Source organism: Diceros bicornis, chromosome 27 (genome assembly GCF_020826845.1).
Source record: "Diceros bicornis minor isolate mBicDic1 chromosome 27, mDicBic1.mat.cur, whole genome shotgun sequence".
Lineage (NCBI taxonomy): Eukaryota > Metazoa > Chordata > Mammalia > Perissodactyla > Rhinocerotidae > Diceros > Diceros bicornis.
The window spans coordinates 44,266,582-44,292,765 of NC_080766.1; the positions used below are offsets into that span (position 1 = coordinate 44,266,582).

Here is a 26,184-nt window from a genome sequence, read left to right on the forward strand (position 1 = left end):
CCCCCAAGTTTCCGTAGCTGGACTGCCCGTGGTACCCCAAGTGTGCCCACCGACCCCCTCAGCTGACCTGGTCACTGCCCCACGGTGCAAGGTCCAGTCGGCCTCAGGATAGCGCCGCCCCACTTCTGTGGTGGAGGTTGCTCCAAGTAGTGGGCGGGGAGCCCCCACCCCATCACCCCCAACCATGCAGTGATCTGGCAGGGCGAGCCCATCCCGCTGGGGCGGGACCTGCAAAGGCAGCTCTGTGCTGTCTTCTGTGTCCACAGACGGACCTCCTCCCCAAAACATTCACAAAAACCAGCACTTAAACTCCTCGCGTCCTCACATGGGGGAACTGAGGCCGCGGGCAGCAGCAGGATGTGGCCCTGGCCCCAATTACCCCCGGTGCACCCCAGCCACAGAGAGGGGAGCACACTTGGTTAGGGCAAGACCCACAGGCCACAGGCCCTGACCTTGACCACAGGAAGCGGGAGTGGAGAGGAGGGCTGGGGGGGTGGGGTGGGGGAGCTCTGCCCTTCCCGTCCTCTGTTGCTCCTCCTCGTTCGCTGGGATGGCCACTGCAGACGGCTCCACCCCAGGCCCTGTACCCACAGCCGGGCAGGGCAGGATGCTTGGACACGTGGCAGCCCCCAGAGCCTGGCAGCCAGGCCACCTCTTGGCTAGAGGCAAGCAGGGCCTTGGCGGCCAGGGGCCACAGTGGATGTGCCGGGCAGCCAAGACGGGCCCTCGGTGGCCTGGGGCCTTGCTAACCTAGCATCATGGAGACGCCCAGACCAAGGCCCCCCTCTGGGCATCATCCTGGAGCTGGCCCCCGGAACAGACAGGGCAGCACCCGAGCCTGGGTGGCAGGCCCGCCTCAGTGGCACAGCCTGCCTCAGTTTCCTCTGTGTGACTGGAGGGGCTGCCCCAGCCCCGGGGGAGGACAGGCTTGGATGGCGCTTGTGTGTTGAGCGAGCACCACAGCACCTGCACCCATGGGCCCTCGACTCAGCCAGGACAGCTGGGCGGGCGGGCAGGAGGGATGCCCCCAGGCTGAGCCGAGGAGATTGGACAGGGCAAGCCGGCCAGAGGAGCGCAGGCTGCAGCTGAGCCACCCCAGCCCAGCCCCAGGGAGCTGTGGCCAAAGGCCGTTCCCTGACGGGCCCACCCTTCCGTGCGAAGAATGGGTGCCCTCCCCCACCAGCCCCTAGGCCGCAATCTCCCAGATCTAAGGGCAGGCCCTCACCAGGACTCAAAATGCAAAACCTGAGTCAGGCAGCTTGAGAAACTCAGGCCCCACTGCCTGTGAGGACTTTGGGTTAGAGTTGCCCTTCACAGGGCCCTGCCCACTAGGGGACAGCTGGCGCAATCCACCACTGCAGGAAGTGGTGCGTCACCAAGTTCCCCTCCAGCTTCCCCAGGACCCCCGGGCCGGCGCCCTCCCCTCCCCGACAGGATCACACCTCCCGATGAATAAAGCTGTTAACAGGCAGGTTCCGAGACGCAGAAGGAGCATTAGGAGAAAAACAGAATGTATTCCTTCCCAGTCATACACACCCACACACAAAAATATCGTCCTTATTTGGCAAAAACCAGAAGACAAAGAGGAAACAATAGAAAAGAAAGACACTTTGAGCAAGATGCCGAGGGTGCGCCAGCGTCTGAGTCAGGGTGTTAAGCTGGTGTCGGATGGGGCTTCCTGTCAAAGATGAAGACTTCGCCAAAGTGCAAACCCTCAGGCGAGGCCTCTCGAGGTCCCAGTCCTCACTGACCACCACACTGTGCATGGGAGCCGATCCTGGCCAGTCCAGTCAGAGAATAAAGCCACCCAGGGGCTCGAACGCCCAAATCAAGTGACGCGGAATGTGAGGATGAGTGACAGCAGATGAGCTCTCGGGACAAAGGTTAAAAAGAAGAGAAGGCAGGGTCCTGATGCTTCTCCTGGAGCTGGAGGATTTGAGGCTGTTTCAGGTAGGAAAAAGCAAGGGTTTACTACGGATCTAAAATAGGCATGGGCCTTCTTAACCGAAACACAGAGTGTCGAGATGTGGTCATTTCTGCCTGATATAAACACACACAGAAAGAATTGGACAGAAGCTCGATTCCATTGGGGGCTGGAACATACCACCCTCAGATCACGGAGGCTCCAGACAGACCCATGGGACAAGACGGGCAGAGAGGATTGAGGACAAGACCTACATGTCCTCTGAACCTCCAGCCCCACAAAAAGACATTTTTCAAGTGTCTATGAGACATGCTGACAACTGTTAATTTTACTATCAGCAAAGTCTGATAGCAGAAATTTTAAGGGCCACAGCTTCTGACCAAATGAAATAAAACAAGACACCTCTCCCACACTAATTAGAATTTTTTAAACACTCTGCTAAATATCTCTTAAGTCAAAGAAGAAATCAAAATTATATTTATAGACAATGCAAACATGCTCTGTCCGACGCAACGAAAACCCTCTGTCCTGATGGAAACACGAAGGCAACGCCCTAAATGCTTTCGTTGTGGATGGAAAGGAATGATGGTAAATGTACAGGGACAGAGGATTCAGAAGTGAGAAAAAGAGGGATGAAACATAGGTAAGGGAGGCCGGAAATACATAGACAAGGGCAGAAGTCGATGAACCAGAAAACAAACAAAAAAGCTAAAATCGATAAATATATCAAGACCTGTTACCTTGCAGAGAACAATAATATAGGTCGTCTGCAAGAGAAAAGGTATGACAATCGCCAAGGAGCTTTGGAAACAGAGTTGAGACGGTGACGTGTGTTATTTACTGGGTTGTAAACGCATTAAGAAGTCTCAGGAACGGAGTCGGTGTGGCCCTGGCCCACTGGCCCGTGGCCAAATGAGAGAAGAGTGAGTGGGTTGGACACCCGCCTTGGAAGGCGACGAGAAGAAGCACATGTTTCCCAGGAAGGCAGGATGCTCACGCACGCGCCATGGCGCACGGCTTGCCATCCGGGGAACGCAGGTGACCCCTTTCACACTGTAGGCCATGTTAATTCAGTTTTAGGAAATAAAATGATGAAAGAAATAGAAGAATGTGTGCCTTTGGGTAAGGAAACCTTCTAAACATAAAAACCGAGGAAGAAAATATCAAGAAGATAGATGGACTCTAAAACAACATATTTTGTACATAAAAAATTGAATAGATGAAAATATTTAATATCTGTCTAATGCAACAGTAATCTTCCTCTCCAAGGAGATCTTAGAGATTAATAACAAACCCCCACAGAAAAGGCTGGGGGCCCTGAACAGGTAATTCACAAAGAAAGGCATGCAAGTGGTTAATAAATACTTGAAAAAGTCACTCTGGCTGGTGATCAGGCATAACAATCAAAATTACTAGATTTCTTGTCTGGCTATTGAATTGGACAATGTTTATAACACCTATAACGCCCGCCCAGTGGAACCTACACAGCAATGAAAACGTTTGAACACTTTCTCAGGGCAACTCGATTTTCATGGTAAAAAGCGAATGTATGGGAAAACAGTAAAAAAAAAATACCAAAATAGTCCATATTTCTCTCTGGGGCGTGGCATTATAAGCATCTTCATTATTCTAATTTTCATATTCCTATTCATAATTTCTTCATTATTCCTGTTTGTATTTTTTAAACCTTCTACAATAAACTTATATAATGATTTTTAAATGCATTTAAAAAATCTGCATTCCATGGTGGTTGATGAATTGTCCTGCAATTTCTTCTCTGGATTCCAAAAGTGGTCAGTTTTTCTGTTCCTACTGCCGACATTTCTGAGGACGGCACTCCATGGTGGTGGGAAAAGCTGAGACAGCTGACTTCAGGCACCTCCGTGCTGGGACATCTGCTCATAAATCATTCACTCATTCATTCATTCCTGCACTCATTCATTCACTGAGCAAGTGCTTGCTGGTCTGTTCTCTGGGCACTGCTCTCCTGGGTTCTAGGATTCTGACCTTTGCTGAGACCCTACAGCACCACCCACCTCCCCGTACTTCCACAGAATTTCCATCACGCTCGAAAACCCCACCACTCCAAAAGCCAATGCATGGCCACAATCCCTACTATTTAAAAATGAGTTGGGAGGAAGCACTCCCCCTGGGGTGGCTGGCTCTCTGTACCTCCAGCCCCTGGAACAAGGGGAGAGAATGCGTGTCCTCATGGTTGGGGTGGTGCCCGGGGTGGCCCAATGCTTGGAGAGGCCCCAGCGCAGCCTGCTCTCCCCAAGGACCCCCGGCAGGAGCCCAGGCTTGGGGAGGTCTCACCTATCAGGGAAGCTGGCCTCAGCCCCTGCCTAAGCTTCTCAGCCAGCCAGGGAACCCCTCAGACTACTCCTAGCAGCAGCCCAGGGTGCAATGCCCACAGAGGACCCTCTCCCCAGAAGCTTCCAGTGCAGTGGAATCAGGCCATGAGAGTGCGGAGGTCTCTGCATGTCAGACTGGCCGGATCCGGGCATCCAAGAGGCCTGACCCCCACCAGCCCCACATCTTCTGCCAACAGGAAAGAGACCATGACTCACTCCGTGACAACTCCTAGATGGAGGGTGCTGGCTCTGGCAGGCCTGGGCCACAGCCATGAGGGTCACAGCAGACAGGGCCAGTCTCAGGAGGAGCTTCAGCCAGTGGGCAGTGGTCCCCGCCTAAACAGCCACTCAAGCCTCCAGGTTCTGTAGGAACGGTATTGGGAATGCCCACGGCAGCCACTCTGCTGGCCTGGCTACACTGTGCACACACAGCCTCCGTTGACCCTGCATCCGCCCTGGGGGACTGTGCCTGCTCACCACTCCAGGGCATGGCTCTGAGCGGGTCAGTCCCTGGCCCAAGCCACATAGCCAGAACAGACGCTGGGACTGGAGCCCATGTCAGCATGACCCTGGGGCTGACACTCTCAAACCGACACCCAGCTGCCAAGTGACAGGTCATGTCAGCCTTCTGGGCCTTGTGACAGAGAGCCATGAATGCTGTGATGGTGATTTTCATGTGCCAGCTTGGCTGGGCCACGGTACCCAGCTATTTGCTCAAACCCTGGTCTAGATGTCACTGCAAAGGTATTTCTTAGGTGAGATTAACACTAAATCAGTGGACTCTGAGTAAAGCAGACTGCTCTCCCTAATGTGGGTGGGCCTCATCCAATCAGTTGAAGGCCTTAAGAAAAAGACTAAGGTCCCCAAAGGAGGTAGGAATTCTGCCTCCAGACGGCCTTCCAACTTGAGCTGCAACATCAACTCTGTCCTGGGTCTCCAGCCTGCCCTGCAGAATTTGAACTTGCCAGGCCCCCAATCCCATGAGCCAATTCCTTAAAATAAATCTCTCTCTGTACACACACACCCACACACACACGTCTTATTGGTTCTGTTTCTCTGGAGAACTCTGACTACTACAGATGCTAAGAGAAGTGCTCCAGGTCAGGGAAAGCTGCTAGAAATGTTTTCTTCTCTTTTTTTTGAGGAAGATCAGCCCTGAGCTAACATCTGTGCTAATCCTCCTCTTTTTTTTTGCTGAGGAAGACCAGCTCTGAGCTAACATCTATTGCCAATCCTCCTCCTTTTTTTTCCTTTTCTCCCCCAAAGCCCCAGTAGATAGTTGTATGTCATAGTTGCACATCCTTCTAGTTGCTGTATGTGGGACGCGGCCTCAGCATGGCCGGAGAAGCGGTGCGTCGGTGCACGTCCGGGATCCGAACCTGGGCTGCCAGTAGTGGAGCATGCGCACTTAACCCCGCTAAGCCACAGGGCTGGCCCTAGAGATGTTTTTTAACAACATCTCAGAGCCCAGGTGGGTGAGCAGAGCCATGGTGCCTGATCTGCATATTCCAGGGGCAGCAAGGGCACTTCTGCGCCTGTTTCTCAACCCCCCTCATCAGAGCCATGCAGTGGGGGCTCACACTGCCCCCCTAACCTGCATGTTGCCCTTCTCAGAGCTGGGATACATGTGGATGTCTGTGCTGAGCAGGGGACCCATATGAGGGCTCACGCAGAAGCCAGGCCCTGCTGGCTCCCTAACTCCCCAGGCCCTGCTACCTGAGTACTGGGAGGGTGAGCAGCCTGGACACTCTCAGCCTTCAGAGGAGGGGACCCTGGGCCAAACAGGGAGGCCTGCCTGGGTCACAGGCTGGGCAGCTCCGGGACTGGGCTGCCTCACCACAAGCGTGCCCACCATGTCACCATGACGCCCCTCACCAATGGTGGAAGTGACTGGAAACCACTAGCCCTGTCAAGGACTCCCACTCCACCAACAGGCTGCCCTGCCTGGGAGAAGGCCCTGGAGAAAAGGGGCTGGAGGGGCTCTTTCCTGCCCTGAGGAGCACAGAGCAGCCCCAGCCCTCATCTTCTGGCCCCTGGCCTGGCCCGGTAGGGCTCTGACTCATGCAGCTGCTGTGGCTGAACACCAGCTCCTGCAAGCCTGACTGTGTGTGAAGCCCACGGGTGGAGACGAGGCCTGGTCTTAGCGCCCAGGGCAGGTGACGGGCAGCCAGCATTGCGGACCAGCAAGGTCTCGAGATCAAGGGGCCCACTGGGACTCAGGCTCCCAGCCCCTGCCCAGTTGCTTGCTTCCATTCCGAGCGGGTTTCAGCAGATGCCCTCGATGGGGGCCTCAGCTCCCCAGTCAGGCAGAGTCTGGGTAAGATGACGAGAACACCAACACTCCTCTCTTAGGTCCACTTTGTGCAAAGGAAACAGACAGTGACCACAGTGAGCATCCTGGTTCTGGCCTGCCTGGTGGGCATCACCCGACATCACCAAGAGACTGCCCAGTGCCCTGGGGAGAGCTCCTGGTATTAGGGTTTGTCAGTGTGGCCTGGCCCTGCACCCACTGGGTGAACATGACTGTTATTAACCCCTTGCAGCCAGTGTCTTCATCCGTGAAATGGGGCAAGCCACCCCATGACACTGCCTCAGGCAGGATGGTGGGACACCACAAAATGACAGGTGTGCAGACAGGTGTGCAGAGTCCTGGGAGGGGTGAGGCCCTCCCAGGACTCTGTTCCACAGAGCTCGCGGGGGCCTGAGTCACGCAGGGCCACCACAGGCTCTGTGCTGCCCCAGCCACAGGGGCAAACGCCTGTTGACAGCCCCGTTACCTGCGGAGCACAGCCTGGGCCTGAGCTGAACCTGCGGGACCCCTCTAGACACAGGCATCCCTTACCGGTATGACCCCCCACACTCCACCCCCAGGGGAGTGAGTTTTGAATCATACACTTGGTTACAGAGTCAGTTGGAGCTTAAAATATTGGCCGGCCCGGCCCAGCGCTCTCATTTCACAGATGAGAGGCCAAGCAGCTGGTTCCTCTCACACCCTTCAGGACAGGCTGCAGACAGGCCCCTCCCATCCCCCTGACAGTGGGTGGCCTCCTCTGTAGAATGTTCTGCAAGGCACTAGGCTGGGCTTCTCCCCTAACGAAATCTCCCGGTGATCACTGTAACTTCCCTGGGCCTACTACGCGCAGGGATGGTGCAAGCTGACAACCACGAGGCAGGGAAACCCACCCAGATTCCAGCTGGGAGACCCGAGGCCCATGAAGAGGTGTCTGGCTGCCCAGGCCAGCCTCTCGGGAAACGGCTCGATTTACTCTCCTGGGGGCAAAGCCCTGGAGTGGCCATGCACCCCACTCCCAAGTCTTGTCCAGAGGCGCCTCCATCAATTCCTCATCTATTCCCTTGTCTGCTAGAAAGAGAAACGGCGTGGGCCCTCTGCAGTGACTCACCGCGGACCTGAACCCTAACCTCACAGAGCTACCCCCTCACTCCCACCTCCAACCCCCTAATCCCTGCACAGGCCTGCCAAGCCAGCCCCACCCTCGGTCACCTGCCCCAGGTCACCTGGAGGTCAGGTGTCCACAGAGTAAGGCCCTGTGTCCCTGCTCAGGATGAGGTACTGAGGTGGGCTTGGCCACTGCCACTCTGGGCTCTTGGCCTCGGGACCTCCTGCAGGAAAGGGACACCCTCGTACTTCCACGAATGCTGTAGGGTGTGCAGGGGTGGGGGTGCAGGTCCTGGAGACTCAGCAGTGGCCGACTGTGGACACTGGTGGAGTTGGGGGTCCCTTCATTGTAGACTGGCCAGGGCGCTGATGGACCTCCCAGAGGTCTCTCAGCAGCTCTTCTCTGCTGATTCCCCAGCATCTGGCTTCCTGCTCACACAGACACTGTGCCCTCGGCGAGGGGAGGACTTGCTCTCCCTCCCCCATCACAGCTGCCCCTACTCTCGCCCAGGGCTCCCAGGTGCCCTCAAAGAAGGGGAGCTCTGGGCATGGCCTCCACCAGTGTGTGCAGGCTCCCTGGCTGGGGTCAGCAGTGCAGGATTGCAGCCCCCGCTCAGGGGAAGAGGACAGGGGCTGGGTGCCAGGGGGAGGTGGAGACGGGGGATGGAGGAGGGTGTGGCAGTGTCCAGTGGGATCCAGGTGGACCCCAGGGTCCAGTCCCCCACTCCCAGGAGACCTTGGGACAGGCCTCCAGGAGCCTGGTTGTGGGAGGTTTAGGTCACACACCTAATGTCTGTCCCCCTAAAACTCAACTGTCCCCCAGCACACTCACATCATTAGACTGGAAGTTGTGAGCCTTGTAGAATCCGAGGGAAGTGACAGACTCACCACCAGGATAATGTACCATGTACACACACACACACACTCACAGACACACACACACACTCACACAGACTCTGCTGGAGGATGGACCAACACAGCTGACTCTGGAGGCATGAAGACAGGAGGGGACTGACTCAGGCAGGAAGAGGAAGGTGCAGCTGGGGAGGTCCCAGGAGCCCTCCTGCTCAGCCCTGGCTGCTCCCGGCCTGACCCACCAGCCAGGTGGTCCTGTGTATCTCCTCCTGGCTCTGTGGGCCTCGAAGTCCCCACATTGGGGGCTCAGCAAGTGTCTGTGGCTTGTCAGGAGACCCTAGACCCGGGACATGAGGTCTGGGGTCTGTGCTGCATCCTCCCACCATGCTGGGTCCCTTCCCCCTCGGTTACAGTCGCACCCACGGCTCCGCGGTTCTGCCCGTGGTGAGCACAGCACTTCCTCTCACTAGCTCTCAGTAAAAGGGCGCCTAGAGTTGACGATCCCAGGGTGAGTGACCTGGACTAGGGCCACCAGGGCCACCAGGGCCCCCTCCAGGCCTGGGCAATTTGGAGCTGCTTCCCTTGGGAGATGCAGCAGCCACTCCCCGGGGAAGAGCTCCAGGTCTGAACCGTTCCCCTTTAGAAGAACAAGCCTGGATGCAGAGGAGCCTCTGTCCACTCACCCCACTTGATGCCCTGGAGACCTCGGCAGGGGCGACCCGGCTGGGCTGGGAGGGGCTTCAGCTCCACTCTTTACCAGGCTGGTGCTGTGGCCCGTCTGGGAAGACACTGGGCAGCCAGAGACTCTGATGCTGAGGGTACGATACTTCCTGTTCTAAGTCAGCAATTCAGAGGAAGTAGTTACATGAGGCTGATTGCACCAAATGTGGTCCATCAACCCCAGGCTGTCTGCCCCACCCAGGATCCTGAGGGAGGGAGGTCAGAGCAACAACCACATGAGCGAGAAGGGGACACACCATTCATCACCCACGTTCACAGTGAGAAGCACAACAGTGTGAAAGCAGGAATAACTATTGGGAACAGGGGCTTATGGTGGCCCGGAGGGGCTCACCCACATGCCCAGGAGGGGGCTGTGCCCCATAGGGCACGAGGAACCACAGAGGGCAGTGCCCAGGGGGATGACTTGCACCCCAGGAGATGCCAGCCTGCAGACTGGCACACAGGAGAGGAGAGTGCACCCACCAAAGGAGACACAACAGGCATTGGGGATTCAAATGCTGATCGTGGAAATGAAAAAGAATTACCTGGACTAAAGAGCAGAATGACAAATGACAGAGTGAATCAGAGAATAGGATGAGGATCAGCTCAGGGCACAAAGAGGTGGGGAAGAGGAAGACACATTCAGATGCATGGATGCCAACATCCATGGACCACAGGACTTCCAGCAGGAGAGAAGAGGGAACTGAGAGGAGGAGCTACTCAAACAACAGAAGAAAAGTTCCAGATCTGAGAGACAGGACACAGATTAAGAGGCTGCTGCATGCCCTAGGGAGAAAGAGAAAAGGTCTTGTAACTAGTTCCCTTCTGATGCTATCACAGAACATAAAAGATAGCAAGAAAATACTAGAGGAGGAGGAGGAGGAAGGGGAGGAAGAAGAAGATTAGGATGGGGAAGAAGAAGAAGATGGAAAAGGAAGGGGGAGGGGGAACGAGGGAGAAGGAGGGAGGGGGGAGGGGCAGGGGAAAGGGGAGGGCAAGCAGCAACAAAGACATTGACTGATTATACCCACAAAGAAACAAAAATCACATTTCAGATGAACCAGCACTCCACTACATAATTACCCTTGAACTCTATTTGAAAGATGCACCCCAGAAATCAACAGACAGACAGATGAATAAATCCAAGAGGAATACAAGGATAGGTGACCCAAAGCGGAGCCAAGAAATAACTAGAAACTATTAAGCCTAAGTAACTGTTGATTTAAAAAACAGAGGTAAAAATATTAACAATCTGAAACAAAAATCCTAGAAGATCAGAACCAGAGGTCAGGGGAGCATGCTGCTGTTTCTGATACTCATTAAGGGACGTTCTGGTAAGAAATATTTAGCTTTATGTGTGACAACAACTAAAAAGTCTCCTGAAGAATATAAATAGGATGTATACATCTGAAAAATAGGAAACATGAATATTCTTTTTTTTTAAAGGAAAGGGAAATAGAACAAACAAAAGGATTATGAATAAAAAAAGTAAGATATCGGGAATAACCTCAAATGTTCCAGAGTATTCCAGGGTCTCAGGAATCACAGCACCTGTGAATGAGTTACATTCTCCCTCTTCAAATAAACAAATTCTTGAACTGAGTTTTAAAAATAGAGAGACAGAAGAAGTTCCAATTAAATGTTCTCTATCAAGGGAACCTCCTCTTTATAGAACTATTCCAGAAAATAATGAGGAAGGAAGGATAGACTGAGAGTGTCACCATGTCAGGCCCACTGGTGACTCACTAGATAAAGCAATGATGTCACTGGTTACACTACAGACACACAGCACATACTACGCACATGCCTCTATGAAGGGGTCTGGATGAAGTAGTAATAAAAATTAAGACAATAAAATAAATAAAATAAAAATAACAATTATTAATATTGAACCTGAGTCAGATCAAGACTTTAGATCTAACTACCAGTTTACAGGAAACATAATGGAGAGAGGGATGTGTTAAATGACATCGAAGGGATGCAATCACAAAATCCAGGCTGGAGAAAACCCCACAAGACAAAGACAAGAGAGAGAAAGAGAGCAAGAGGAGACATGGCCCAGGAACCTGCAGATTAAGAGATTTAAGAGATTTATCCACCAACCACAATGCACAGACCATAGGATATTAAGAAATTACTGTTAATTTTTTTAGGTGTGATAAAGGTTTTGTGATTATGTTAAAGAGCCACCATCCTTTAGAGTTATATTGAAATAGTTACAGATGACATGATACGATTTTTCAGATTTGCTTCCAAATAATCAGGGGTGGGTTGGGCTGGGGGAAGAGTGGGTCGAGCTATAAATAAAACATGATTGGTCATGAGTTGATCATTGTTGAAGCAGATGTTGGAGACATATGGGGTTATTAAACTATCACATCTACTTTTGTATATGTGTGAAATTTTCCATAGTAAAAAATTTTTTCAACTCTAAAAAGAAGTGTAAAGTTCTTTAATGGGGATAGAGTTTCAGTTTTACAAGATGAAAAAGTTGAGAAATTGGTTGCACACAACGTGAATATACTTAACAACACTGAACTGTACCTTTAAAAATGGTAAAGATAGTTAAATTGTTCAATTTATGTTGTGTGTATTTTGCCACAATTAAGAAGAAAAAAAGAAGTGTAAAAAGTGTTGTCTATCAGATAAACTGTTAAAAGAGGCACTGAGGGCTGAAAATAAAGGAATGGAAGATGTGCATATTATGTGCTGGAAAATACTGACAAATATAACATATAGAAATAATATCAAAAGATACAATTCGAGGCAAAAAGCATTAAATGGATCAAGAAAGATGGAGGTAAAGAAAGTTACAATCCACAAAGAAAGTTAAGCAGTCATAAATCTTAATGTACTGAACAAAATAGCTACAGAATTATAAAACAAAAACTGACAAATACAAAAGCAAACTGACACAGCCACAAACAGCAAACATCTTTAACACACCTCTCAGAAATGAACAGATCAAGTAGAAAATTAGACCTATGTAGAATTTGAGGAATACATATAACCTTTTCTCTCTAACTTGTAAGCAATAAGGTTAAAACAGGTGAGACAATAATAAACAGATCATTTACCAAGCACAAAGGAAAACTCAATATGTTCTAAAGCACAGACGTCATAAGGAGGCCAAATTCATGGACACAGTATAATCAAATTAGATGCTGACCAAAGGATAGAGTCAAAGAAAAAACCCAGCCCCCTAAAAAACTGGAAACAAACTTGACATAGAATGAATAGATACATTGCGGCAGATCCACAAAATGGGATAATAAGTAGCAATTAAAATATTGATCTGGGGGCCGGCCCAGTGGCGTAGTGGTTAAGTTTGCATGCTCCGCTTTGGCAGCCCGGGGTTCACAGGTTCGGGTCCCGGGCGTGGACTTATGCACTGCTCATCAAGTCACGCTGTGGCAGGGTCCCACGTAAAAAAAAAAAAAAATAGAGGAGGATGGGCACGGATGTTAGCTCAGGGCCAATCTTCCTCAGCTAAAAGAGGAAGACTGGCAACAGACATTAGCCCAGAGCTAATCTTCCTCACCAAAAAGAAAGTAAGAAAGAAAAATTGATCTGGAGCTGTATGTATCCATGTGACACAGCTCAAAACCATAACATTGAGGTTCTTTTTTAAAGCAAGTTGCAAAAGTATACATCATATAATAGCATGCACATCCTACATGATGTGCATGTAGGATGCACACTATTCTCATGAATCTCAAGTTCAAGATGGTGGTTACCTCTGAAGGCAGAAGGAAACGGTCCTGGGAGAGGTATTCAGAGGGCTTCAATTTTATATTTTTGTTTTATTTATTGAGAAGAAAGAAGAAAAAATTATGGGTAAAATAAGGCAAAATGTTAAGATTTGATAAAGTTGGATAATGGGTGCATGGGTGTTAGTGATGTTGATCTCCACACTCTTCTGTAGTCTTGAAATATTGTATTTTATTTTTTAAAAAAGGAACTAACAGTGTGACTGCAAATGAGCATGAGGATCTTTTCGGGGTAATGGAAATGTTCTAAAATTGGGTTGTGGTGATGATTGCACAACTCTGTAAATTTAGCTAAAAATCATTAAATTGCACACTTAAAATGAGTGAATATGGACATGGAAGTTCTACCTTAATAAGGTTGTAACAAATGAAATGACAGTAAGAATATTTAGAAGGAAAAAAAACCAGTAGCTTCTAGTCTGAGTTAAGACAAAGTAAGCACATTCCACTCTATCTCTACCACTAATCACAACTAAAAATATCACAGAGAATAAAACAAAGCAACTTGCCAGACAGATTGGGGTGAGAAATCAAAATCTGATGACAGGCTGATGTCATGGCAAGCGTCCTGTCCCCCTACAGTCCCTGGCTTAGGTTCAAGGTAGCCCGAACTCCAGGACAGCACAGTGGGCATGGTCAAGAGGAGCCCTCCTTTCTGATCAGTAGGCTGGGAAAGGGGATGTCCTGAAAGATAGCGAGAGTGGGAGAAGCACCCTGTTTTATTGTTTTTCTCCTGGTCTTGCCCCAGAGGCAAATTCCTGTCCCCCAGCTACACTCCCAGGATGGCAGTAGCAGCAGCTACAGCAGCAGAAGCTATTGCAATTGTCACTTTGACCCAGAGGTGGATCCAGTCATAGGAAGCATGTGACAGTGCAAGGAGACTAAAATTCCTGCTTTATAGCCAGAGGACCAGGAAAGGAGGCCTCTGGAAGCCAGAGAGTATGGGAGAAATCGATCAAGAGAGAGATCCCACAAAGCTTTGTATGAAGTTCTAGAGTCACCCCTGAGCTGGGCACGTGTGGAAATGACATGAAAGAGCATGCCAAGATCTTTGAGAATTGAATCATTGTGTAGAGCACTACCAAGGTGGAAAACTGGACCCAGAGGGATGCAAGTGTAAGGTGGATCCAAGTAGCACTGCAAAGACTTTGAAAACAGAACTCACATTGGAATTGCAGCCCACAGGAAGCAGGTCTGAACTTGTGGTCTGACTCTAACCAGGCCAATTGCCAGCAAACACAAAAAGAGCAATGCTGGAGAACATTAGAGAAGATTTTGATAGGATCCACAGTCTCAGTAAATAATATCCAAAATACAGCCCAAAAGTACTCAAACAACAATAACAACAAAGAAAATCTCAAGAACTTGGAAAAGAAAAAATAATTAACAGATGCCAACTTTGAGACGATCCAAATGTTGAAATTATCACATAAAGCATTTAAATAAGCTATTATAAATATGCTCCATTAACTAAAGAAAAAACACTCTTGAAACAAATGCCAAGGTAAAAACTTTCAGCAGACATGTAAAAGCTATAAAGAAGAACCAAATAGGGGGCTGGCCCTGTGGCTTGGCGGTTAAGTATGTGCACTCTGCCACTGGCGGCCCAGGTTCGGATCCCGAGCACACACCGATGCACCGCTTCTCTGGCCATACTGAGGCGACGTCCCAGATACAGCAACTAGAAGGATGTGCAACTATGACATACAACTATCTACTGGGGCTTTGGGGAAAACAAAAAGGAGGAAGATTAGCAATAGATGTTAGCTAAGAGCCGGTCTTCCTCAGCAAAAAGAGGAGGATTGGCATGGATGTTAGCTCAGGGCTGATCTTCCTCACACACACAAAAAAAAGAACCAAACGGGTATTAAAAATTAGAAATACGATGACAGAAATTAAAAAATTCACCAAATGGGCTTAATAGGAGAATAGTGAGGCTAGAAGAAAGAGTGAGTGAACTTGAAGACCAATAGAAATTATCCAATATAAATAACAAAGAGAAAAAGAGATTGACAAAAAAAGAACAGCACCTGGGGACCTGTGGAATAACAGCGAGAGGTCTAGAATTTGTGTCATTGGAGTTCCAGAAGCAAAGGAGTAAAAGGTTGACACAGAAAAAGTATTTGAAGAAATAATGGCTGAAAACTTCCCATATTCAGTGAAAAATATAAATTTACAGATTCAAGAAGCTCAGTGACCCTCAAACAGGATAAACTTGAAGAAAATCAAGCCCATGCACAACATACTCAAACTGCTGAAAACAAAAGAGAAAGAAGAAAGTCTTGAAAGCAACCAGAGAAAAATGGCACATTGTATATAGAGGAACAACCATTTGAGTAACTAAAATTTCCCATCAGAATCTACAGAGGCCAGAAGACTATGGAGCAATACTTTTTTTTTTTTGTGCTGAGGAAGATTCGCCCTGAGCTAACATCTGTGCCAATATTCCTCCATTTTTTAGTATGTGGGTTGCTAGCACAGTATGGCTGCTAACAGACAGGTGTAGGTCTGTGCCTAGGAACCGAACCCAGGCCACGGAAGTGGAGCGTGCTGTACTTAACCACTAGGCCACCAGGGCAGGCCTCTGGAGCAACATTTTTAAAGTGCTCAAAGAAAATAACGGTCAACTCTGAATTTTATTTCAGCAAAATTATTCCTCATGAATGAAAGGGAAATAAAGACATTCTCAGATGAAGGGAACATAAGAAAATTAGTCCCTGGCAGACAGGCTATAAAAGAAATCTTAAGATTTCACAAGAGAAATGATTTGAGAGGGAAACTTGAAACTGAGGAATGAAGAAAGAACAATAGAAATGGAAACTATCTAGGTAAGTAGAACAGACTATTTTCTCCTCTTAAGATCTTTAAAATATGTTGATAATAAAAATGATAACTTTGTCTGGGGTTTTCAGTGTCTGTAGATGTAAAATACGTGCAACTACAATAAAAAGGAGGAAAGAAAAGGGACCAACACAGGTTTAAAATTCTGCTACATTTCACTCGAAGTGGTAATATATTATTTTTAAAGTAGACAACAAAGTGTTTAGCAGACATATCGTAATCTCTAGAGCAACCACTGACAAACCTATATAAAGAGATATATATATAAAGAGATACAGGGGCCGGCCTGGTGGCGCAAGTGGTTAAGTGTGCACGCTCCACTGTGGCAGCCCGGGGTTCACAGGTTCGGATCCCGGGAGCGCACCGACGCACTGCTTGTTAAGGCATGCTGTGGCGGCGTCCCATATAAAGTAGAGGAAGATGGCCACGGATGTTAGCTCAGGGCCAATCTTCCTCAAGAAAAAAGGAGAGGATTGGCATCAGATGTTAGCTCAGGGCTAGTCCTCCTCACCAAAAAAAAAAAAAAGAAAGAGATACAGTCAGGAAGCCAGCTGATAAATTAAGATGCAATACTAAAGACACTCATACAATCCAAAAGAAAGTGTGAAAGGGAAACAAAAATGAAAAACAGAGAGAACAAACAGAAAACAAAAATTTAAACAATAGACCTAAATCCAACCATTTCAATAATTACATTAAGTGTAAATGTTCTAAACACACCAATTGCAAGACAAATATTTGCACGTGAGATTTCTAAAAAATAATCCAACTACGTGCTGTCTAAAAGAAATGCACTTTAAACATGATAAGTAGGTTAAAAGAAGAAGGATGGGAAAGATATACCACAGAAATGCTAATCAAAAGAAAATTAGAATGACTGTGTTAATATCAAGCAAAGTAGACTTCACAACAATGAATACCACTGGATGTATAGTGGGGCTTTACTTGATGATAAAAGGGTCAATTCAATAAGACACGACAATTGTAAATGGGCGTGCATCTAACAACAGAACCACAAAACACAGGAAGCAAAAGCTGAAAGAACTTAAAGGAGAAAGAGACAAATGCACAATTACAGCTAGAGCCTTCAATACTCCTCTCTCAGTAATCAACTAAAAAAAGTAGACACAAAATCACTAAGTACACAGAAGACCTGAAAAACATCACCAACCAACAGACCCTGAAAGACGTTCCGCCCAGCAGCAGCAGAATGTGCACACGACATGTTCACAGAGGTAGACTGTATCCTGGGCCATAAAATGAACCTGAACACATCTAAGAGAACTGAACGTGCACAATATGTTCTCTAGCCCTAATGGAATTAAACCAGAAAATAGGCAACAGAAAGATGTAGGGGAAATCTCCAAAGAAACAACACACTTCTAAATAATCCATCAGTTAAATGGAAGCCTGAAGGGAAACGAGAAAATACGTTGAATGGAATGAAATGAAATTCAACACATCGTAGTTGTAGGATGTAGCTAAAGCAGTGCCTAGAGGGAAGTTGATAGCCTTCAATGTACATGTTAGAAACCCAACAACTTGAATGAATCTCAAGCATTATGCTAAGTGAAGAAAGCCATGGGGATATACAGAAGGCCAGCAAAACAGAGACTCAGTAGACACTGGGGAGATATGCATCAAACCACCATGAGGTGCCATTTCCCAACCAACACAGGGACAAATTCTAAAAGACTGATTAAAGACCAAGAGGAAAGTGCACACTGTTCTGCTAAGCAGTTCCCTTTCCTGACATCTACCACCAGGATTACTGAAGTGTTTGTGTCTTTATCAGGCATTATTTGTATAAAATGTAACTAAATTACACCCAGCAACAGGGAAACGGCCAGATGAACCACGGGGCATCCATTCTAGCGAACGCTGTGGAGTAGTTGAAAAGAAGGGGTGGAGCCCATGGCGCCAGCAGCAAGGTGGCGGACAGGGAATTTGGGATGCCTGGCGAAGGGGTTTCTCCAGGGGATTCAGGAATAAGAATGTGAAACAGAGGACATGGCGACCTAACCATCTGCAGGCCTTGGCGGGGAGCGATTGTAAGGGACAAGGCTTTGCATTTGGAAGAAAACTGAAACCAGAAATGAGCGAGCTTTTGAAGCAGGATTCTGGGGATAATCTTTTCCCTTAAGTCAGCCAAGAAATTCCATGTGCAGTCACTTCACCTATGTCTTCCAGAAAATCGACCGTATTTCATCTGGTGTTCATTGAGGACACCTGTCCCTGGGCCCAACACTGAGCCAGATGCCCAGAAGGTGCACAACCAGTGCCCTCCAGAACGTCATGGGCTAGTTCAGGAGACAAGCACGTCACCATGACATCAGGCAGAACGAAAGGGGATCCCCGAAGTGTTCCACGTGTTGGGGGCACAGGCAGGGGCAGCCAAGTGAGTGTGGAAAGGAGGAAGAGATTTGAGAGGTGGACCGTTTCCATCCCCCTGCTGTCCTGAATGCCGGCCTGGGCATCCCCAGCCCCACTCCCCACCCAGCCACATCCCCCCAACACACAGCCCCGAGAGCACAAGAAAGGGGCTCCTTTGTGAGAGTGTGAAGATTAAGAAATAGTTTAATGACAGAGAATGTGAGGTGAGGGGTTCCAGGCTCACTTTACAGAGATTCCTGGGCAGGGCTGAGGGAATTTAGTGGAAGTTGGGGGAAGGTTGGAGAGCCAGGCACTGGGGCCCACGATGCCACGTGTCCTGTTGGTGGGACTGAGTGAGGCTTGAGAACCAGGACCCCACCCCTGAAAGGAGGCACCCGCAGAAAGAACAACCCAGCACCCAGCACCTCTCACCGGAAGGGCAGAAAGCAATCTTCCCCCTTGAGAACATGCCCACATGCCTGCCAGCAGCACTTTCCCAGCGCTCAGCTCCTGGCTCTCACATCTTCACTATCTTGCATCCCTTTGACAACTTCCCTCCCAGCTGGCCTGCAAACCCTCCTGATCCTTCCCTCATCTTTGCTTTTTCTCCCTTTTTAATTTCTTCCTACCAGTGACTTCCTTCTGCAATGTTAATCTAGCGGTTGCTCCCTTGCGGGAGGCAGGGGGTGGGAGGGGCTTGCAGAGGCAGTTGCAGAGGGAGGGGCAGCCACATGGTGGGGGTGGGGGTGGCGGTGGGGGGGTGGGAAGGATAGTCAGAGCAGGAAACAGTGTGTCTGCAGTGGGGGTGCTCCGGAGAGTTCTTTCTCACTGGATCCCCCACAAACCCACACAAACAGGCAGAAAGGCACCCAGCCAGGGTGAGGGAGTTCCTCACTGTAACCCAGGCCATGTTTGCAGGGGGCAGCCAGGTGAGCTTAGAAAGGAGGGAGGAGGTTCAAGAGGCCAGGGGCTGTTTCCAGCCACCTCCCGTCCTGACCACTGGCCTGGGCATTCTCAGCCCCCATCCCACCCAGCCACCACCCCCACATCATGCAGAGGGCCTTTTCTCCTTCCTCCTTGTGGCTTCCTCCCTCCGTGGGAGGGAGTTGAGGGGGATTCCTACTTCTCTGACTCACCGGGAGGAAGGTGTCAGAGCACCTCCGGGAGGCTGGGGCGGGGCTGGCCTTTGACCTGAGCAGGGGCTGCCCAACCCTCATCAGAATGGAGAGCCTACCCAACAGACTTGACCCTGTAGAGGTGTTACCGCCCGACGTGGGCCTTCTGCTCGCCGCAAGACATGCCAATAGTCAAGAGGCAAGGTGGTAGGAGAAAAAGGACTTTATTATTACAGCTTGCTAGCAAGAGGGAAGATGGCCAACTCATGTCCAAAAGAACCATCTTAAGGGGGCATGAAATCTTACAGTAGTTATATAGGCCATTGTGTTATTGGGGAGGCAGTTAGGAACGTTGACCTTCTGGCGTTACAGACTGGGAGTGCGACACCAGATCTTTCAGTTTTCACTGATGATGGCTATCAGAAAAGATTCTCTGTTCAGGGGTCGTCACATTCCTAAGGAACTCAAAAAAAGGAAGTTATCATCTTATCGCGGCTTGGAGGTACAGGCACAAGCAGGGGTCGTAAAATCTACAGAGCAGGTAGATCTCCTGGAGGGTGCAGATCCAGCTGGGTTAGTTTGTCAGAGGTCATTCAAAGTTACAACAGAGTTTTTCTTTTCTACAATATGGCTTCCCTTATGTCAACCTTGTCTTGAGCCGGTCTCAGAGGATCACACTGAGAAGTGTCTTACAGACCTGATAGAGGACGGAAGACTTGGCTCTAAGTTCAAAGGAGATTGAGCTATCAAAAGAGTTAAGCAATTATCAATTCCGGGGGAAAACCAGAAAGCTGTACAAGGAAGAAAATGTATTCATAGTATGTCCACTTGGCTCAGTGGTGCACATTTACATCGTTACCAAAACAAAGCAATGACCCAGATTAAAAACAAAACCAAAACACAGCTCCATAGAGAGGCAGGGATGGGCAGGGTGTGAGGAGCTAACACCCTCATCCACCAGAACCAGAAGGACAGAATGCCTTCCCAGACCCCTCGAATCTAATTCCTCCTTCCCGAAGAAGGCCAGGCTGACCTGTGGGGCTCTAGTAGGTTGGGGGATCACCTAACTCTAACCCAGGCTCCAGGTCACTCTTCTCCTTCCTGGTACTTACCAAATTGCCATTTCCTGTTCAATTTGTGGTTTCCACCAACGCCAAACGAGGAACCACTCAAAGACACCTTTGGGGAGGTGGGCCTTTGCCAAAGCAAGTTTGCACCTGGATGACATGACTCAGTTTCCACAGGCACTTTCTCAGCTCCTCTTGCCCCAGCGGCCTGGCTAGAGGTCATGGAGGCTGAGGCTAGAGACGGAGCTTGCATTTGGGCCCCACTGCTGGGCCCACCAGTAGTGATGGCACCCTCAAGACACTTGGCCCTTCTCTACCCCTGGGCCTCAGTTTCCCTCACCCTCCTGTGTTGTGAAGACAAATGAGGACATGTGAAGGGTCCTGCAAAGGGCCTGACACACAGCAGGTGCCCAATAAATGTAAAGATGTTAATCATAAAAAGACGAATGAGATGAGATCTCAGCACTCGTGGAGCTTTTGATAAATAATAGCAGTTTTTTTTTTTTTTTTGCTGAGGAAGATTAGCCCTGAGCTAATATCTGTTGGCAATCTTCCTCATTTTTTGCATGAGGAAGATTCATCCTGAGCTAACATCTGTATCCATCTTCCTCTACTTTATATGTGGGTCACTGCCACAGCATGGCTGATGAGTGGTGCAGCTCCACGTATGGGAACCAAACCCGAGAACCCGGGCTGCTGAAGCAGAATGTGCCAAATTTAACCACTATGTCACAGGGCTGGCCCTTGGAGATTTTTTTTTGAGGGGAGGGTCTATATTTGGATTCACGGAGAAATATCTTCTCATTGAATTTTCTGCTTCTACATTTTAACTTTTGAACTTGAGGGGACAATTTAACTTTTCTGCCTTGGTTTCTTTGCATGTAATAGATAGGAATCAAATTCTCTCCCCTGTTCCCTCCCGAAAGGCGGTACAGATGAGACCTGGCCTTCCCTGAGTGCTGAGAGGATGAAATAAGAAGGATGCAGAGGAAGGCGTGGCAGCCAGGACCTTCCTGGGTGGGCTAGGGTGGCAGCATTGATGCTGCCCACCCGCAGGAGAAGGTGGGTTTCAGGCAGGTTGAGATTTTGGAGGAAAGTCTGAGAAACTCTTTCTCACACCACTCCCCCACCAGGACCCCAGGAAGGTCCACAGAGAGCCTGCTTGCAGGCTCCCCCACTGGGGACCCCATGCTGCAGCCAAGTCTGATTACCTGCCTCATTCCTGAGCTGTCCCACCAGAACAGTTGGTTCTGAAGCCCTCCCGTCCACCCTCACATTTCCCATCCTGAAGGGTGGGACCCAAATGCTACCTCCCTTGGGCCCCCTCGTCCTTGCTGCGGCCCTAACTGGTAAGGAGCTGCTCCTTCCTCTGGCCCCAGTGTGGCACTTTGCACAAAATGGGTCATGTCAGGAGTGTGGGGGTGAAGGGCAAAGGTCTTGGGCTGCTCCCCAGCTATATGGTCGTGATGACACACAGCCCCGTCAGGCCTCAGTCCTCTCAGGCACCACTGAGGACCACATTACCTGCGCTGATGTCACCGGTGTAAGGTTATGAGACACAGAACAGTGCCCAGCAAACCTTAGCCAACAAACCTTAGCCAAGAGGTTTCCACCGGGGGGGCAGGTACACTTTTTATGGACAGCGTAGATGGTATATGTTTTAGGCTTTGCTGGCCACAGGACCCCTGCCGCCACTACTCCGCCCTGCCTTGTGGCACCAGAGCAGCTACAGGCCATCCACAAATGAATGAGCATGGTTGTGTTCAAAAACAGGCGGGGGCCAGCCCATGGGTCGAGGTTCACAGGACGCTGCCCTGGACCAGTGATTCTCTGGGGAGTGAGGAGACTGGGGGAGGGGGAGCTGCACACCTGAACCTGGAAATGCCTGCTCAGGGCTTGTGGGGAATGCGGATCCGCTAGTCCACACCCAACCCACTGGATCCTATCTCAGGGTGGGGCCCAGGAGTGTGTTTAACACACTCTGGGGGGGTCTGACCATTAGCTGGGGGACACAGCTCCAGACCACACCCTGAGCCCCGGGCCACCCGGGGCCTGACCTAGAAGAAGAAGACCTGCCACTGGGGAGGAAGGAGAGGAAGACATCAGAGGCCGGAACAGAACCAGGGATCACCTAATGCTGAAGTGGAACCTAAGGGTCTTCTCTCTCTCTGAAATCTTCTCTCCTGACCTCTCCCACCAGTTTCAAAACGACTCCTCCTCCACAGATGGGACCAAAGCCCTCATCTGGCTCCCCAGTTCCCACAAAAACCCGTGTGCCCATGCCTGCCCCACCTGTGTCCCCCTGGCACCCTTGCAGGCATCCCTGCTGGGGCCAGGGGCCTCTTTTTCCTGCCTCCCTCCCTCCCATGACTGCTCCACTCTGCACACCTGCTTCCCCTCCCCCTCTCCCTTTCCCTCACCCCTCCCTCCCCTCTGGTTCTGGGTCCCAGTCCAGAACTGGCCTCTCAGCCCAGGAGGACCTACCTAGAAAGATCTCCTTTCCTTTCCCTGGGAAGCCCTTGCAGATTGTGTGTGTGCGTGTGTGTGTGTGTGTGAGGGGTGGGGAGGCGTGGGGTGCGTTAGGGAGAGCAGTCTTCTATCTTCCCTCTCCCACTTATGTTTTCTTTCTCAAGGAAATAGCAGCACCTCTCCAGTGTGGCCCTGTGGGTCAGTCTTGCTACTGGTGCACAGAGGAGCAGGCAGGTGGCAGTGGTGTCCCACGTGGCTGGGCTCTGGAAGCCTAGATTGTAGTCCCGGGCACCCGCTGGGCAGGTGGCTGCATGGATTGGGCCAGTTCTTGAAAGGGGCCATTTTCTGTCTCTAAAATGCGGGTGACAGCTCTGCCTCTCAGGACCTGAGAGGAAGCACATGAGCTCGCAGCAGAGCCTGGAAACACGGAGCAGGGGTCAGAGCCAAGTTCCCTGGGGCCCAGCCCAGCAGGGCTGGCGAACAAGGCCCGGCAGAGGGGGAGCGTGTCCCCCTGACCACTAGGCCCCCAGAGGCTGCTGAGCTGGGGTGAGGCCCAGGTTGAGTGGGGAGGGAGCATTTGCCCTAATCTGGAGTGACCCCATCTACACAGGGCATGATCTGCTGAACATCACACACAGGAGGGAGGCTGGCCTGGGCGGAGGGAGCTGAGACCCTGGGCTGTGTGCTGGATGGGCCCCAGGAAAACCTAACCCTTTTCACACTTTAGCAACTATGAAAATTCCAAGTTAAAGAGACAGCACCACCCAGGGAGAGAAGAATAAGACGCTGGAAGGGACTGCCTGCAATACACCGCAGGGCATCTCTGTGCTGTGGGATCCAGGGATTCGAACTTTCAAAAGATTTTCTGTATTTTCCAGGTTGTCCAAGGTAACCACGTACTAATTTTATAACCAGAAAAGGATGTTACTATAAATTAGTGTAGCAAGGAAGCTGGAAGGAAGGGGCGCAGGTTCTTGGCCTCCCGGTGGAGGCACGCGCCCAGAGCCAACACGGGGCTCCGCGGAAGACCGGCCCCATCTCTTACCCTGGAGCAGAGCGCGCTTGTCGAAATGGACTTGGGCAACCTCTTCCCGGGCCTCTTCCTCCCGCCCCTCCCTCACCACTCGCCCGAACCGCCCCCGCGATCACACTCGGAGTCCGACACGTTATTTTCACCCCACGAGTTTCCAAATGCAGGAACTCCACAGCCTAAGCCGTTTGCCTCTGAACTTCCTGAACATTCCTGGGCGTGGACGGGGGCGGCGACCCCGCGGTCGCCGCGCGCAGAGGCGCACAGGTCGGGCACCGGCCGCGCTGTCCCGGGAGCCCAGAGGGAGGCGCGCGAGCGCGAGGCGCGGAAATTCGTCCTTATGGACGTGCTTAGGCCACAAAGGGCCCCGCACGGACCCAAACCGACCGTCTTTAACCCCAATCTTCCCCGAACCAAAGCCAAAGGTCCCGGGGGTGGAGACGACCACAACCCAGCTATGCCCTCTGGGCGCAGGGTGCCAGGGGTGGCCACTGAAGCCCGGGGTCGCCGGGACCGAGTCGCCCCCGTCGGGCAGTGCAACCGAGAGGCAGACGCGCCCAGGTGCCACCGCGTCCATGCGGCGCAGGCGACCCCCTTACTCCGGCGGGCAGCCGCTCACCCGCTTCCCCCATGGGGTCTCGGAGAGGCTGCCCGGGCCGGCCTGGGCGCCCCTAGCGGAACCAGGCCTGGCGGGGGGCGGCGGCACTGCGCGCCTGCCTCAGTCTCCCAATCTGTCGCGGGCGCCCAGGCTTGGACAGGCTCAGCCGTGTGCCCTGGAGCCTGGCGCCTCCTTCCAGAGTTTCCTCTTTTGAAACCCTAGGGAGGGTCGCAGAAAAGTGGGGAGGGAGGGGAGCCGGGTCCCCTCCGCATCGCCCCCGGGGCAGAGGGGTCAGCGGGAAGGGATAGGGTCAGACTCAGGACTTGGCCTCTGCCCGGATCAGGCGTCCACCGGACGCCCTGCCCGGTGCCCACGCTGACGCCGCGACCCTGAGCCGCGAACTCCGCCGCACTTGCTCCCTACCGACTCCGGGGCCACTGGAACCTACTGAGCGCGCGCTGCCTGCAGGCGCTTCCTGGAGCTTGACCTGTCGGTCCTCAGAGAACCCCCAGGGCAACCCCATCGTAAAGATGGGGAAACTGAGGCTCAGAAGTTCCTACCTTGCTCAAGTCACCACCACACCCCGCCGCCTCCCTGGGGGGCGTCAATATGGCCTTCCCTCTCGGGGAGAGGCCCGGGGAGAGGCCCGGGGACACCGGAGACTCGGACTCAGGCCAAGCAGGGGCCGAGGGGACAGGAGCAGGGCCGGAGGAGGTCTGACAAGACCCATTTCCGGGGCTGAGTGGGCTGAGGAAGGTTTATCTAGAGCTGGATTCACCGGCCAGGCGCTGCCCTGAGGAGGCTGGTGGCTCCGTGACCCTCACGACTACCCCAGAGGGCGGTCCTGACACTGGGCGCATGGAGACCCGTGGGGTTAGGGCACTGGCCCAGGGCCAGGCAGGGCTGCGATGGAGCGGGCCCTGGAGATCCGCGTCCCAGGAGTGTCATTGGTCTCAGGCGGCGTCCACGCTGCAAGGAGCCGCGGACGCTGGGAGGATCAGCGGGTCGGGCGGAGCACCAGCAGCCCCGCTGTGCGCAGGTGCCCTTGGGCTCTAAGGCGCAGCCTGGTGGGTTTGGGAACCCCGAGGGCAGAGCCTGGTGCTTCACTAGGAAGTCCTTCGCCGGGCCACTAGGGACCCGGCGGACGGTGATGAGCGGCGGGGGTGTTGTACCGCGGTGGGGAGGGTTTGCACGTCCGGCAGACATCCTTCACGACTGCGTGGGACCCCAGACCCAGGCGCGCGGAGGTCGGCGGAGGATACGGCTCCTGCGTGGTCCGCGCCCTGTGGACGCAGAAGGGACTCGGGGTCCGGCGTAGAGGCCTCGAGCTGGGGTTCCCCGCACCCCCGCTCTGCGCCCGCGCTCCGCTGGCGGAACCCGGAGGCAGGGTGCGCCCACGCCGGGCGGCGAGCGCCCTCCCGCGACCAAAGATTGAGTCCGAGGAAGCACCAAAAAATTGACCCCTCCCCCCCACCAGCCTGGTGACAGGGACAAAGGAACTAGAGAAAATGACAGCTCGGTTTGAGTCTTGGGCAGCCGCGCGTCCCTCTCAGACCCTCCCGCGGACTCTCCTGGGCCGGGTCCCGCGGAGTGGACGGTGTGCAGGACGGGCTGGGGGACGGCGCCGCCCTGCGTCCCGCCAGGGTGGGCGGGCTGTCCCGGGAGGCCCAG

At 51.7% G+C, this 26,184-nt stretch overlaps 1 protein-coding gene across 3 annotated transcripts in view; it reads right to left on the reverse strand.

Annotated features, from left to right (window-relative positions):
- ITGB2 (integrin subunit beta 2) overlaps nt 1–25,092 on the reverse strand; it is a 42,865-nt gene extending 17,773 nt beyond the window's left edge. Inside the window, exon 1 of one of the 3 annotated variants that reach the window (XM_058523274.1) lies at nt 25,074–25,092. The gene's annotated coding sequence lies outside the window, so the exon portion shown is untranslated. Of the gene's footprint in view, nt 1–9,213; nt 9,381–25,073 lie in introns of those variants that run through there. The other 2 variants (XM_058523273.1, XM_058523275.1) reach the window with 2 other exon arrangements.
- Nucleotides 25,093–26,184: the final 1,092 nt, after the last annotated feature.